The following is a 16,820-nucleotide window of genomic DNA, read 5'->3' on the forward strand; positions in this document are numbered from 1 at the left end:
CTTCACACAGCACACAGGAAAAGGGCTGAGGCGGCTAATCACAGGTTGTGTGCTGCATCTCCCTCCCCATCATTTATTTATCTCTTGGTGTCAGGAAAACAGGAAAACTTGTCAGAAGTAATTCACGCAGATAACAGAGGAAGGAGGCAGCAGACAGAAATGACACTTAGTGCTCTGGATTGAGACAAGTACACACGGCTTTGTTCATAGTTCATGTCTGAGGTTTACTGAAAATTCTGGTCCATTTGGATAGGATATCTAAGTTCTGATGGTCCTGCTACATATAGAATTGCATATCTGCTGCTGTGCATGGATCTTGGCCTCCCCAGCAGTGGCGGCCTGTCCATAGGGGGCACACGGGCAACACACACACCCCCAGCCCCCCCCCCCCCAGCAGTAAAAAAACATTTTTTTTAAAAAAAGGCCCTTTAAAAAAAAAATAGAAAAAAATTTCCTTTAAGTGCACTGTGTTAGGGCGCCGGACGCAATGCACTATGGGAAGATTGCAGACGAGGCGCTTCATTTGCAAGATTTTTACCTGCTTTGTGGCGCATTCCATCGCACAGAACAACTTCCGCCGGTGCTTTGTTCTTGGAGTTAAGACATTACTTCCGGTTTCCCTGTGCCAGAGGGAAACCAGAAGTGACGTCAGAAGCTCTGTGGCACACACGGCCCGAGCGGAGCTGGTAAGTAGGGCTGCAAAATAGGTGAACTGCGAGCGCCTCCACTCAGCTGTGTTAGGAAAGCGAATGACTGTTTGCTTTCCTAACACTGAACTGCTTCTCCGCCAATCAGGTGCTCGGGTCTGTTACCTGTCACCTGACTGGCTGAAACGACAGGAGCCGATATTGGACGCCTATCAGGAGGCAGGAGACGCATGAAGGACCCCGCTTGTCGCCGTCACCCGCTGCCCCACAGACACAGGGTAAGTGCCAGGCAGATGGCTAGTGGGCGGGGGGCACACTGGCAGCATTTATTGGGCACACTGGCAGCATTTAACGGGCACACTGGCAGTGTTTGATGGGCACACTGGCAGCATATGATGGGCAGTTGGGCACACTGGCAGTATTTGATGAGCAGTTGGGCACACTGGAAGCATTTAATGGGCACACTGGCAGCATTTGATGGGCACACTGGCAGTGTTTGATGGGCACACTGGCAGCATATGATGGGCAGTTGGCCACACTGGCAGCATTTGATGGGCACACTGGCAGCATATGATGGGCAGTTGGCCACACTGGCAGCATTTGATGGGCACACTGGCAGCATATGATGGGCAGTTGGCCACACTGGCAGCATTTGATGGGCAGTTGGGCACACTGGAGCATTTGAAGGGCACACTGGCAGCATATGATGGGCAGTTGGGCACACTGGCAGCATTTGATGGACAGTTGGGCACACTGGCAGCATTTGATGGCCACACTGGCAGCATATGATGGGCAGTTGGGCACACTGGCAGCATATGATGGCCACACTGGCAGCATTTTGATAGGCAGAGTGGCAGCATTTGGCACAGTAGCTGCGTTTGATGGCACAGTGGCTGCGTTTGATGGGCACAGTGGCAGCGTTTGGCACAGTAGCTGCGTTTGATGGCACAGTGGCTGCGATTGATGGCACAGTGGCTGCGATTGATGGCACAGTGGCTGCGTTTGATGGGCACAGTGGCTGCGTTTGATGGCAAATAATTTTGAGCACCAGCCGCCACTGCTCCCCAGTGAATGACACCCCCCATGCCACCCCATCCTACCCTTTAACCTTATTTATAGGGATGAGCCGAACACCCCCCGGTTCGGTTCGCACCAGAACCCGCGAACGGACCGAAAGTTCGCACGAACATTAGAACCCCATTGACGTCTATGGGACTCGAACGTTCGAAATCAAAAGTGCTCATTTTAAAGGCTAATTTGCATGGTATTGTCCTAAAAAGTGTTTGGGGACCCGGGTCCTACCCCAGGGGACATGTATCAATGCAAAAAAAACTTTTAAAAACGGCCGTTTTTTCGGGAGCAGTGATTTTAATGATGCTTAAAGTAAAAAAAAAAAAGTGAAATATTCCTTTAAATATCGTACCTGGGGGGTGTCTATAGTATGCCTGTAAAGTGACGCGTGTTTCCCATGTTTAGAACAGTCCCTGCACCAAATGTCATTTTTAAAGGAAAAAATCTCATTTAAAACTGCTTGCGGGTTTAATGTCATGTCGGGTCATGGCAATATGGATGAAAATCAGTGAGACAAACGGCATGGGTACCCCCCAGTCCATTACCAGTCCCTTTGGGTCTTGTATGGATATTAAGGGGAACCCCGCACCCAAATTAAAATAAGGAAAGGTGTGGGGCCACCAGGCCCTATATACTCTGAACAGCAGTATACAGGCGGTGCAAACAAGACAGGGACTGTAGGTTTGTTGTTAAGTAGAATCTCTTTGTAATTTTGAACATTTTTAACGTGTTTAGCTCCAGCCAAAAAATCTTTTCTAAGCTTTTTGGAAAACATAGGGAAGGGTTATCAGCCCTGTGACATTTGTTTTGCTGTCTTTCCTCCTCTTCAGAAGATTTCACCTCACTTTTTTGTCCCAATGAAAAATGTTTTTTGAAAATTTGGGTTTTTTTGTGGAACAAGGATTGGAAAGCATCAGTGGAAAGGAGAACTTGTTTTCCCATATTAACTCTTACAGGAGAGAATTTCCCTTCCTAGGGGTAGATTTCATCTCACTTCCTGTTGTCTCCTTCCGTTTGCAAGTAGGAGTCGTTTGTAAGTTAGATGTTTGAAAGTAGGGTCCTGCCCTATATACTCAGCAGAAATTTGGGCCTTAGGTGTTGCTGTGGCCACAACACTGTAAGCCCTCACAGGGCCCTGCTGTGAAATATTAGATCAAGAATTGTAATTACATGCCCCTGTTGAACAGGAGCTGAAAAATTAGGCCTTAGGCACTGGTGCTGGTGCCACAACACTGCAACCCCTCACAGACACTCTAGTTGGAACGCAGGAACGAGCCCTGCTGCAAATTATTGCTTCAAAAATTGTAATTACACGCCCCTGTTAGACAGGGGCAGAAAAATTGGGCCTTAGGCACTGGTGCTGGTGCCACAACACTGCAACCCCTCACAGACACTCTAGTTGGAACGCAGGAACGAGCCCTGCTGCAAAGTATTGCATCAAAAATTGTAATTACACGCCCCTGTTAGACAGGGGCAGAAAAATTGGGCCTTAGGCACTGGTGCTGGTGCCACAACACTGCAACCCCTCACAGACACTCTAGTTGGAACGCAGGAACGAGCCCTGCTGCAAAGTATTGCATCAAAAATTGTAATTACACGCCCCTGTTAGACAGGGGCAGAAAAATTGGGCCCTAGGCACTGGTGCTGGTGCCACAACACTGCAACCCCTCACAGACACTCTAGTTGGAATGCAGGAACGAGCCCTGCTGCAAAGTATTACATCAAAAATTGTAATTACACGCCCCTGTTAAACAGGGGCTGAAAAATTGTGCCTTAGGCACTGGTGGTGGCGCCCAGAACCAAAAATGTTCTTACAAGCTATCAGCGTGATGATTGAGGAGGAAGAGGATAATTACTCAGGGATAGTCACTCAGCATCAGCATAGGCAGTCTTTGAAGGGATCTGAGATTTCAAAAAAAATTATTCGGTTACATCAGCATCAGGTGCTTGGTAGCTGGTGGTGATCCAAGACTCATTCATTTTTATGAAGGTCAGCCGATCGACCGAGTCGGTGGACAGACGCACCCTGTGATCGGTTACCACGCCTCCAGCAGCACTGAATGTGCGTTCCGAAAGAACGCTGGATGCAGGACAGGCCAGTAGCTCAATTGCATACTGTGCAAGCTCTGGCCAGTGATCCATCCTCAAGACCCAGTAACCCAGAGGATTTTCGGTGGGAAAGGTGTCCAAGTCTGATCTTGCCCCTAGGTATTCCTGCACCATGTAAAACAGACGCTGGCGATGGTTGCTGGAACCGATCATACCTTGGGGCTGCGGACCAAAAAATTGTCTGAACGCATCGGTCAGACGGCCACCTTCTCCACCGCTCCTTCTTTGACTGACCGAAGCCTCAGCAACACGTTGTCCAGAAACAGGAGTTTGTAACCTCCCAGTCTCTGGGAACGCGTTGCACAGACCTTTCTGCAAGGCCTCCCGAAGATGTTTCATCCTCTGCTCCCTCTGCGATGGCAAGATAAGGTCCGCAACCTTACCCTTGTAACGTGGATCAAGGAGGGTTGCCAGCCAGTATTGGTCCTTCTCCTTGATACCACGAATACGAGGATCCTTACGCAGGCTTTGCAGGATCAGGGAGGCCATGCAGCGTAGGTTTGCTGAGGCATTCGGTCCGGAGTCCTCTGGGTCACTAAGAACGACATGGTCCGCAGCCACCTCCTCCCAGCCACGTACAAGTCCATGTGTTTCTTGGGACTGATCCCTTAAAGACTGCTGCTGATGCTGAGTGCCAGGCTCCACCTCCATACTGACACAATCTTCCTCCTCCTCCTCTTCCTCCTCGTCCTCTTCCTGTGTGATCGGCGGGCACGCAGGAACACTGTCTGGATAAAGGGGGCCTTGAGAGCTAAGGAAGTCCTCCTCTTCCTGCCTCTGTTCTGCCTCAAGTGCCCTGTCCATTATTCCACGCAGCGTGTGCTCCAACAGGTGGACAAGGGGGACAGTGTCACTGATGCATGCACTGTCACTGCTCACCATCCTCGTGGCCTCCTCGAATGGTGACAGGACAGTGCATGCATCCCTGATCATGGCCCACTGGCGTGGGGAAAAAAAACCAAGCTCCCCTGACCCTGTCCTGGTGCCATAGTCGCACAGGTACTCATTGATGGCCCTCTGCTGCGTGTGCAGCCGCTGCAGCATGGCCAACGTTGAGTTCCACCTGGTGGGCATGTCACAGATTAGGCGGTTCTTGGGCAGGTTAAACTCCTTTTGGAGGTCCGTCAGCCGAGCACTGGCATTATATGACCGGCGGAAATGCACACAGACTTTCCTGGCCTGCCTCAGGACATCCTGTAAGCCCGGGTACCTGCCCAAGAACCGCTGCACCACCAAGTTAAGGACGTGAGCCAAACAGGGCACATGGGTCATTTGTCCCTGTCGGAGGGCAGAGAGGAGGTTGGTGCCATTGTCGCAAACCACCATTCCTGCCTTAAGTTGGCGTGGCGTCAACCACCTCTGAACCTGCCCCTGCAGAGCTGACAGAACCTCTGCCCCAGTGTGGCTCCTGTCCCCCAAGCACACCAGCTCAAGCACCGCATGGCATCTTTTGGCCTGCGTACTTGCGTAGCCCCTTGAACGCCTACGGAGCACCGCTGGTTCCGAGGAAGAGGCCATGGAGGAAGAAGAAGAGGAGGGGGTGGAGGAGAGAGGTGTGTCACAATCAGCATTTTGGAGGCGTGGTGGCGGAACAACCTCCAACACTACTGCACCTTGTCCTGCATCCTTCCCAGCTGCCAGCAGAGTCACCCAATGCGCCGTGAAACTTAGGTAACGTCCCTGTCCATGCCTGCTGGACCATGAGTCAGCGGTAATATGCACCTTACCGCTGACCGCCCTGTCCAGCGAGGCATGGACATTGCCTTCCACATGCCGGTAGAGAGCCGGAATCGCCTTCCGTGAGAAAAAGTGGCGTTTGGGTACCTGCCACTGAGGAACCGCACATTCCACAAACTCACGGAAGGGGGCAGAGTCTACCAACTGAAAAGGCAGCAGTTGAAGTGCTAGCAATTTTGCCAAGCTAGCATTCAACCGCTGGGCATGTGGATGGCTGGGAGCAAACTTCTTTCGGCGGTGCAGCAGCTGGGGCAGGGAAATTTGCCTGGTACAATCTGACGTCGGTGTACCAAAAGCAGATTGCCCACAAGTACTTGGCTGTGACACACCTAATTCTACACCTTCATTCCTCTCACTGCAGGTCTCAGAGAGGACTGAAGGTCTAGTGGGGTTGGAAATCTCAGCTGATGAGGAGCAAGGAGAGATCCTCTTTGTTCTTTGGTGTGGGTCTTTTAGATACGCTTGCCAACGAACTGCATGGCAGGTCAACATATGTCTGGTCAAGCATGTGGTACCCAAGCGGGAGATATTTTGGCCACGCGAGATACGCTTGAGACATATGTTGCAAATAGCAGCGGTGCGATCTGATGCACTCGTCTCAAAAAAGGCCCACACCAAAGAACTTTTTGAATAACGCGCAGAGACTGCAGCGCCCTGCACATGTGGAGCTTTGGGGTGTGATGCAGTCAATGTGCTGCCCTTAGGCTGGCCCCTGGAGGGCATCCTGCCTCGTTGGTGATGTGCTGCCGCCTCCTCCTCCTCCTCCTCCTCCTCCTCCTCCTCCTCCTCTCTCCTATCAGGCACCCACGTTGAGTCAGTGACCTCATCATCCCCTCCCTCCTCATCACTGGAGCAAACCTGGCAGTATGCTGCAGCAGGGGGAGCATGACTGCCAGATTGCTGTCCTTCTTGGGCACCCCCTCTGTCCGCGCTCATGTTACTGCCTTCATCGAGCTCAGTATCGTCATCAGAGCCTTCCAAACGCTGGGCATCCTCCTGGAGCATGTACCCAACACTGTGGTCAAACAGTTCGAGGGAATCCTCATGAGGACATGGTGGAGCTAGGGAAGGAGTCACTGATGACATTGAGCTGAGGGAAGAGGCCGCTGCTTTGCCAGACAAAGCACCCTGGGCATGGGTGAGAGAGGATGAGGAGGATGAGGACGGCTTGGTCATCCACTCGACCAAGTCTTCCGCATGTTGCGGCTCAACATGGCCAGCTGCCGAAAAAAAGGCCAAGCGTGTCCCATGGCCACGTGCTGATGAGGATGCACCGTCTCCACGACCAGCACTAGACACAGAGCCTGCTTGCCCTCTCTTATTGGCTTGTGACTGTCTGCCTCTCCTTCTTGGCCTTCCAGACATACTAATGGCCTGTAGCTGCACTAAGCTGGGATAGAACACCTGTAATTTTCTTCAAGTAGCTTTATATACTGTAACCAGACAAGCCTGCCTGTCAGTAGGAAGATAACAGGAACGGATCTAGCTGAACACTGTGAGCAGGACGCACTGTACTAAATGTAAATAGTCTAGCTGCCTGACCGTGGTACTAATAGGATCAAATAGAACACCTGTAATTTTCTTCAGGTAGCTTTATATACTGTAACCAGACAAGCCTGCCTGTCAGTAGGAAGATAACAGGAACGGATCTAGCTGTACACTGTGAGCAGGACGCACTGTACTAAATGTAAATAGTCTAGCTGCCTGACCGTGGTACTAATAGGATCAAATAGAACACCTGTAATTTTCTTCAGGTAGCTTTATATACTGTAACCAGACAAGCCTGCCTGTCAGTAGGAAGATAACAGGAACGGATCTAGCTGTACACTGTGAGCAGGACGCACTGTACTAAATGTAAATAGTCTAGCTGCCTGACCGTGGTACTAATAGGATCAAATAGAACACCTGTAATTTTCTTCAGGTAGCTTTATATACTGTAACCAGACAAGCCTGCCTGTCAGTAGGAAGATAACAGGAACGGATCTAGCTGTACACTGTGAGCAGGACGCACTGTACTAAATGTAAATAGTCTAGCTGCCTGACCGTGGTACTAATAGGATCAAATAGAACACCTGTAATTTTCTTCAGGTAGCTTTATATACTGTAACCAGACAAGCCTGCCTGTCAGTAGGAAGATAACAGGAACGGATCTAGCTGAACACTGTGAGCAGGACGCACTGTACTAAATGTAAATAGTCTAGCTGCCTGACCGTGGTACTAATAGGATCAAATAGAACACCTGTAATTTTCTTCAGGTAGCTTTATATACTGTAACCAGACAAGCCTGCCGGTCAGTAGGAATTTAACAGGAACGGATCTAGCTGAACACTGTGAGCAGGACGCACTGCACTAAATGTAAATAGCAGGAACGGATCTAGCTGAACACTGTGAGCAGGACGCACTGCACTAAATGTAAATAGTCTAGAAGATAACAGGAACGGATCTAGCTGAACACTGTGAGCAGGACGCACTGCACTAAATGTAAATAGTCTAGAAGATAACAGGAACGGATCTAGCTGAACACTGTGAGCAGGACGCACTGCACTAAATGTAAATTGCAGGAACGGATCTAGCTGAACACTGTGAGCAGGACGCACTGCACTAAATGTAAATAGTCTAGAAGATAACAGGAACGGATCTAGCTGAACACTGTGAGCAGGACGCACTGCACTAAATGTAAATAGCAGGAACGGATCTAGCTGAACACTGTGAGCAGGACGCACTGCACTAAATGTAAATAGCAGGAACGGATCTAGCTGAACACTGTGAGCAGGACGCACTGCACTAAATGTAAATAGCAGGAACGGATCTAGCTGAACACTGTGAGCAGGACGCACTGCACTAAATGTAAATTGCAGGAACGGATCTAGCTGAACACTGTGAGCAGGACGCACTGCACTAAATGTAAATAGTCTAGAAGATAACAGGAACGGATCTAGCTGAACACTGTGAGCAGGACGCACTGCACTAAATGTAAATAGCAGGAACGGATCTAGCTGAACACTGTGAGCAGGACGCACTGCATTAAATGTAAATAGTCTAGATAGAAGATAACAGGAACGGATCTAGCTAAACTGAATACAGTGTATATATATATATGCAACACCTGGGATGCATATATATACACAATACACTGTAAGTGCAGCTAACTGACTGACTGTTCTGCCTAATCTATCTAACTCAAATCAAATGACACTGTCTCTCTCTCTCTCTATCTCTCAGCACACCGGAACACACACTACACAGGGCCGCCGTGCAGGCGGCCTTATATAGTGTGGGGTGTGTACTAAATCCCCTGAGCCATAATTGGCCAAAGCCACCCTGGCTTTGGCCAATTACAGCTCTCTCTACTGACAGCGCTGTGATTGGCCAAGCATGCGGGTCATAGTGCATGCTTGGCCAATCATCAGCCAGCAATGCACTGCGATGCCGCAGTGAATTATGGGCCGTGACGCGCCACACGAATTTAGCGCGAACGGCCCATAACGTTCGCAATTCGGCGAACGATCGAACAGCCGATGTTCGAGTCGAACATGGGTTCGACTCGAACACGAAGCTCATCCCTACTTATTTAGACTGTTTCCTTTCTTCTCCTTTTCTCCTCACCTGAGCTGTCTACATGGTAATTATTGAACCCATTTGGAGAGAACATGCTCTACTGGAGACTCGAGTGCAGGCTGTGACAGCTCTGTCACTACTTCATATGTTTGCTTCACCCTTTTCATTCCTCATCTATGTGGAATTGTATAATTTTACATAATATAACTTCCTGAGTTATAACGCCACACTTTTATTTGTGGCAACTTCATTTATTACATATGCCGTGAGTCATTCTTCTGCTTTATTATGCAATTCTTTAACTCTGCTTCTGTATTGTGGTTGTGGTGCACGGGGTGCCCAGTTTTTTCTTTTCCTTTTTTGTCAAATTCACAACTTGAAAATTTCAGCTTATACTGTTCTCCTTTTAAAAGAAATGACATTTATATGTTAAAGCATATATGACATTTATACGGATTGGGTTTACATGTATTTTAATACTATTTTTACTAACATTAACCCCGTACAGTTACCAAAAATACAACATTATCCCAATTCAATCTGCCGATGTATCTAAATCTGCTAGTGCATGAAATAACCCCCACCCAATGCTGCTGTCCAAAGGTGCCCCCTGTGCTCCTTCACCCAGAGTGGGGGCCCTAAAAAAGAAAATGAATGCAGCCGCCACATCTAATTAGACATGTGCGGTTCTTCCAGAAGCGCATTTGTGAGGTCAGGCACTGATGTTGGACGAGAAGGCCTGGCTTGCAGTCTCCGCTCTAATTCTTTCCAAAGGTGTTCTATCGGGTTGAGGTGCAGGCCAGTCAAGTTCCTCCACCCCAAACTCGCTCATCCATGTCTTCATGGACCTTGCTTTGTACACTGGTGTGCAGTCATGTTGGAACGGGAAGGGGCCATCCCCAAACTGTTCCCACAAAGTTGGGAGCATGATATTGTCCAAAATGTCTTGGTATGCTGATGCCTTAAAAGTTCCCTTCACTGGAACTAAGGGGCCAAGCCCAACCCCTGAAAAACAACCCCACACCATAATCCCCCCTCCATCAAATGACTTGGACCAGTGCACAAAGCAAGGTCCATAAAGACATGGATGAGTGAGTTTGGGGTGGAGGGACTTGACATAACCTCAACCCGTTAGAACACCTTTGGGATGAATTAGAGCAGAGACTGCGAGCCAGGCCTTCTTGTCCAACATCGGGGCCTGACCTCACAAATGCACTTCGAGAAGAATGGTCAAACATTCCCATAGACACACTCCTAAACCTTGTGGATGGCCTTCCCAGAAGAGTTGAAGCTGTTGTAGCTGCAAAGGGGGGGGCAACTTCATATTGAACCCTACGGACTAAGACTGGGATGCCATTAAAGTTCATGTGCATGTAAAGGCAGGCATCCCAAGGCAGACAGTAGACATAGTTTCCAGCAGCAGATGGTGTTATATTTTAAGGGGGGGCGGCAAACAATGCTGCCACAGCCAAACCCCACCCCCGGTCAGTCGGGTCACCCACCACACCTCCTCCTCCTCAAGATTGAGACCCGCTTCCTGATTGTCCGGGAGGAGAATCAGTGTGACAATAGCGAATATTCATAGGGGGGACTTTGTTCCAAATCAGGGACAGTCCCTCGAAATCAGGGACAGTCCCTCGAAATCAGGGACAGTTGGGAGCTATAGTCATGTTCTGGGGATTCTGGAATGCATGGGGGATTTTTTTTTTTAAAAGGGCATTAAAGGTGATCCCTTCAATCCTGCATGTACTGCAGTCTTATATCGATTTAGGGATCGTAAAGGGTAAAGAAACAAGAGGTGACTTTATTGACAGGACTCCAACAGCCAGATGGCTTCTCCAAACAACTGCCATGTCACATGACCACCGTCAGCATTTATTCACTGGAAACGCTCTTCCATGGAATCATTTACTCCCAGCCTTGGATGTTTGCTTTTATGGTGACCGATTTATTGCCAGTTCATTCGGAAAGTCAAAAATAGGAGTTACATTTCTTCGAAACCAATGTACCAGCTGTTGAAGGAAAGGACGATGGGAGGGGCCATTCATATATATTTCCTATATTTTCCAATATAATAACCATCACCTTATTTTGTCATATTTGACCCATCTGTCTAGTTCTGTAAAGTGGATCCTGACAAAAAAAAGCTGGCTAATTCTGCCCAATTTTGGAATTTAACTATGTGCTGACCAACGTATATATATATATATATATATATATATATATATATATATATATACATCCTGGCAGCAAGTGGGTAATACAACATCATGGTTGCAACTGCAGACCTGATCTTGGTACCATCTTTTTCAGCCAGCGATCGTCTGTTTTGTAAAAATGTTCTGGGGCAGCTTTACAGCTTTGGGAACGGCCACGCCCATTCCCGCTGCTACCCATGGTGATTTCTAGGCTCTCCTGCTTCTCCTGGGAGCCCAGGACCGTGGTAAGCAGCCAGAACAGCTTCCCAGAGAGGACAGAGAGGAACATCTGTTCCTTCATCTTCTCTCTGACAAATCAACCTAGAAGCGGTGATGAATTCATCACTTCCAGGTTTCAGAGCCAATATTCCCAGGCTACTGCGGGTTGCCTTTATGGAGATATCAGACGTCTATCATTCCTTGGCTGTTGCGGGTTCCATTTTTTGGAGACATCTGGGGTCTATCATTCCCTGGCTGTTGCAGGTTGTCATTATGGAGACATCAGGAGTCTATAATTCCTAGGCTATTGCGGGTTGCCTTTATGGAGACATCAGTGGTCTATCATTCCCTGGCTGTTGCAGGTTACCATTATGGAGACATCAGGGGTCTATCATTCCCAGGCTGTTGTGGGTTGCCTTTATGGAGACATCAGGGGTCTGTCATTCACTGGCTGTTGCAGGTTACCATTATGGAGACATCAGGGGTCTATCGTTCCCAGGCTGTTGCGGGTTGCCTTTATGGAGACATCAGGGGTCTATCATTCCCTGGTTGTTGCCAGTTGCCTTTATGGAGACATCAGGGGTCTATCATTCCCAGGCTGTTTCCGTTGCCTTTATGGAGGCATCAGGGGTCTATCATTCCCTGGCTGTTGTAGGTTACCATTATGGAGACATCAGGGGTCTATCATTCCCAGGCTGTTGTGGGTTGCCTTTATGGAGACATCAGGGGTCTGTCATTCACTGGCTGATGCAGGTTACCATTATGGAGACATCAGGGGTCTATCATTCCCAGGCTGTTGCGGGTTGCCTTTATGGAGACATCAGGGGTCTATCATTCCCTGGTTGTTGTCAGTTGCCTTTATGGAGACATCAGGGGTCTATCATTCCCTGGCTGTTTCCGGGTGCCTTTATGGAGGCATCAGGGGTCTATCATTCCCTGGCTGTTGCAGGTTACCATTATGGAGACTTCAGGGGTCTATCATTCCCTGGCTGTTGCAGGTTGCCATTATGGAGACATCAGGGGTCTATCATTCCCTGGCTGTTGCCAGTTGCCTTTATGGGGACATCAGGGGGTTTATCATTCCCTGGCTGTTGCAGCCAGGAAAGCAGCTTAACCAAGCACAATCTGTGCTTTGTTAGTTGCTTTGGAGATTAGGGGAGGCATCAGGGATCTAATAGACCCCCTTATAGATTGTGCTTGGTTAGTTGCTTCTCTGGCTGCAAAAGCCAGGGAATGATAGCTTTGGGCAGTGACAGGTCTTCTTTATGGAGACATCAGGGGTCTATCATTCTCTGGTCTCCATAAGGAAGACCTGTCACTGCCCAAAGCTATCACAAGTGGGCTTGTTAGCCCCTTTGTGATAGCAATAAAGTTACATTTAAAAAATAGAATGTAGGTCTGACATACATATGCAAACAGTGAGGTCCTCCAGCAGCTCAGATTGTAACCCCTTAATGCCCGTTGTTCTTGTACAGTACTGGGGCTCTATATAAATGCATTAAATAGAAAGTTATTATTCACCCACAGGTCGCACTTTCTATTATACTCCTGGCAATAAGATCAATGTAGATTGATCTTGCTCATCCCGGACTCAGGCCTGACCTCTCTATCTCCTTCCTCTAGTTTATTGGAAATCCTATTTTGTCAGAACAAAGCCCCTGCCCCTGACCTCTGACCCCCAGACAGAGAGTGCAGTCAGAGGACAATGTAAATGCATGCAGTGTAATTTATCCTGTTTATTGTTCCAGGTAAGGCTCAGACACATTTATCGGTGGCACATTGCTGCTTATATTTATATAATGCTGATTCAGATCTCTGCCGCTGAATGTCATTAAAAAAAATGACGATCGTCCTCTCAGTGTGAATGATTAAAGAGAAGCCGGGTACATTTATATTTGATATAATCCTCTGTGTATTAAACAGGAATAAAAAAGTGCTTGGCGCAGCTATCCAGGGATATTTATGTGCCGTCATATTGGTAAATCATTCGCCATTGTGTTCCCTAAATTATCTCAATTCTCATTCCACCCAAGACTGGTATTTCAGTTTTTCGTCAATGGAATTAAAGAGACCCTGTCATCATCATTTTCAGGACAAAGTCATGGCATCTCTGTAAAAATTCCCTCCCCTCCCAGCAGCTACACTATATTGTCAAAAGTATTGGGACGCCTGCCTTTACACGCACATTAACTTTTATGGCATCCCAGTCTTAGTCAGTAGGGTCCAATATTGAGTTGGCCTGCCCTTTGCAGCTATAACAGCTTCACCTCTTCTGGGAAGATTTAGGAGGGTGTCTATGAGAAGGTTTGACCATTCTTCCAGAAGCGTATTTGTGAGGTCAGGGACTGCTGTTGGACAAGAAGGCCAGGCCTTCTCGTCCAACAGCAGTGCCTGACCTCACAAATGCTCTTCTGGAATAATGGTCAAACATTCCCATAGACACTCTCCTAAACCTTGTGGACAGCCTTCCCAGAAGAGTTGAAGCTGTTATAGCTGCAAAGGGTGGGCCAACTCAATATCTAACCCCACGGACTTATGCCCCGTACACACGGTCGGATTTTCCGATGGAAAATGTCCGATCGGAGCGTGTTGTCAGAAATTCCGACCGTGTGTGGGCTCCATCGGACATTTTCCATCGGATTTTCCGACACACAAAGTTTGAGAGCAGGATATAAAATTTTCCGACAACAAAATCCGTTGTCGGAAATTCCGATCGTGTGTACACAAATCCGACGGACAAAGTGCCACGCATGCTCAAAATAAATAAAGAGATGAAAGCTAATGGCCACTGCCCCGTTTATAGTCCCGACATACGTGTTTTACGTCACCACGTTCAGAATGATCGGATTTTCCGACAACTTTGTGTGACCGTGTGTATGCAAGACAAGTTTGAGCCAACATCCGTCGGAAAAAATACTAGGATTTTGTTGTCGGAATGTTCGAACAAAGTCCGACCGTGTGTACAGGGCATTAGACTGGGATGCCATTAAAATTCATGTGCGTGTAAAGGCAGGCGTCCCAATAGTTTTGACAATATAGGGTTCCTTATACTCACCTCCTTATTGCTCCCCCGATACTCCCTTTTCTCAGTAGCCACCTAAATACCCGGTGTAGGCTGGTGCCAGAGTTTAGAGCAGCCATTCTCAACCAGGGTTCCTCCAGAGGTTGCTAGGGGTTCCTTGAGCTGTGGCTGATGAAACACCTATTTGATGATGCCTAGAGAGTTCAAGGTTCAGCAGCACTTAGCAAGGCCAGCAGCATGACACCAAATATATTTTTAGCTCTCTTTAAGGGTGGCATTCTAAACACCACTTTAAGGGGGACATTCTTCCTATTGACCATTAATATAAGGAGCATTGTTCCTATTGAGCCCTGATGATTTGGTTTTAGTAAGGGTTCCTCGAGACATGAAAATTATTTTTGGGGTTCCTCTAGGGTTAAAAGGTTGAGAAAGCCTAGTTTAGAGGGAGTGATGAGGTACCTCTTCCATCTTGTGATAGTGCTCAGGCCTTAGCAGTTGGTGACAGGTGCTCTTTTAAACCACTTGACAGTCTCTTGTATCTCTCGGGGGGCTCTTTTGGTAAGATTGTTATATGCATTGGTCCAATGTGGTGTTATTCCTTCTGAATGGCACCCAATCCAGCTTGCCAAAAACTTGGGCCTCCCCTCCCTCATTCCACCCGCAGCCTCTCAGGACACATCACACGTCCCAGAAGCCTGCAAGACCACAGCTGCTGCAGCCAGGGAAGCAGCTAACAAAGTACAATCTGTGCTAGGTTTAGTTGCTTTGGAGGGCAGGGGAGAAATCAGGGGGTCTAATGTTTCCCATGGCCTCCAAAGCAACTAACCAAGCATAGATTGTGCTTAGTTACTGCTTCTCTAGCTGCAAAAGCCAGAAAATGAGAGACCCCTGATGTCTCCATAGGGAGGACCTGTCACTGCCCAAAGCTATCACATGGGGGCTTGTTAAACCCTTAGTGATTGCAATAAAGTTGTATTTAAAAAAAAAAAATCAAAGTGCAAAAAAAATTAAACAAAACAAAAAAAATAAGTAAAAGCTCCCACTCAGGCTTCAGGAAGTCACAGCCAGCTCCCAAACCCAAGACAGGGGGCGCCAGAGAGCCAAAGCCAAGCGAAGAGTCAACTCTTGGGACAACAGCACTGGACCAAGTGGTGTTCCTGAGGGGATGAGAGGCACCACTAACTCAACAAGTGGAAATAAATGTGAACAGCCCCAGCCATGACCTCCTCTTAAGCCCTGCCCCCGGCCATTGGGGCTTAATCGTGATCTCTATCCTGGCACTGACATCCATTGCTGACTGCCTCCCTCCTGGGGCCTAATGGTGGCCATACATGAAACAATTTTATATACGATTGTATTCACTTAATCTCTGGGAGAAAAATACAATTGGAAGTCCAAAAAGATTGTTTGTTGCAATACACTTAATGATCATATGGATCTATCTACTTTCCTACGATTGGATTTTCCATCCGGACTGATCAGAATAATTTCAACAGAATGAATTGGTTTTGCTCAAATCAATAACACACTATGTATCTTTTCAATAATTAATAGATTTGATCACATCATCCGATTCTGTGAAGAACTGTTTGATCAGATTGTTATGTGTATGGCCACCATTAGGGGCACCAACTGGGGAAGGGTGAGCTTCACTGTGCACAGTCCCCCCCCCCCCCCCCCCCCAAAAAAAGACAGTGAGACCGACCTTTTATTTTTTGATAAAATATTTTTACTCAGAACAAAAATAAAATAAGTATTACAAGAGAGTGCAGGGTTTAGGAGTGCATTATGCAGAGAATGCAGGGTTCACCAGTGCATTACGCTCAGAATGCAGGGATTTTTAGTGTATTACGCTCAGAATGCAGGGTTAAGGAGTGGGTTGCACTCAGAATGTAGGGTTAAGGCATGCGTTGCACTCAGAATGCAGGTTTAAAGAGTGCATTACGCTCAGAATGCAGGGATTATGAGTGTATTACGCTCAGAATGCAGGGTTAAGGAGTGCGTTGCGCTCAGAATGCAGGTTTAAGGAGTGCATTACGCTCAGAATGCAGGGATTATGAGTGTATTACGCTCAGAATGCAGGGTTAAGAAGTGCGTTGCGCTCAGAATGCAGGTTTAAGGAGTGCATTACGCACAGAATGCAGGGATTATGAGTGTATTACGCTCAGAATGCAGGGTTAAGGAGTGCGTTGCACTCAGAATGCAGGTTTAAGGAGGGCATTATGCTCAGAATGCAGGGATTATGAGTTTTTTTTACGC

This window comes from Aquarana catesbeiana, linkage group LG02 (genome assembly GCF_042186555.1).
Source record: "Aquarana catesbeiana isolate 2022-GZ linkage group LG02, ASM4218655v1, whole genome shotgun sequence".
Lineage (NCBI taxonomy): Eukaryota > Metazoa > Chordata > Amphibia > Anura > Ranidae > Aquarana > Aquarana catesbeiana.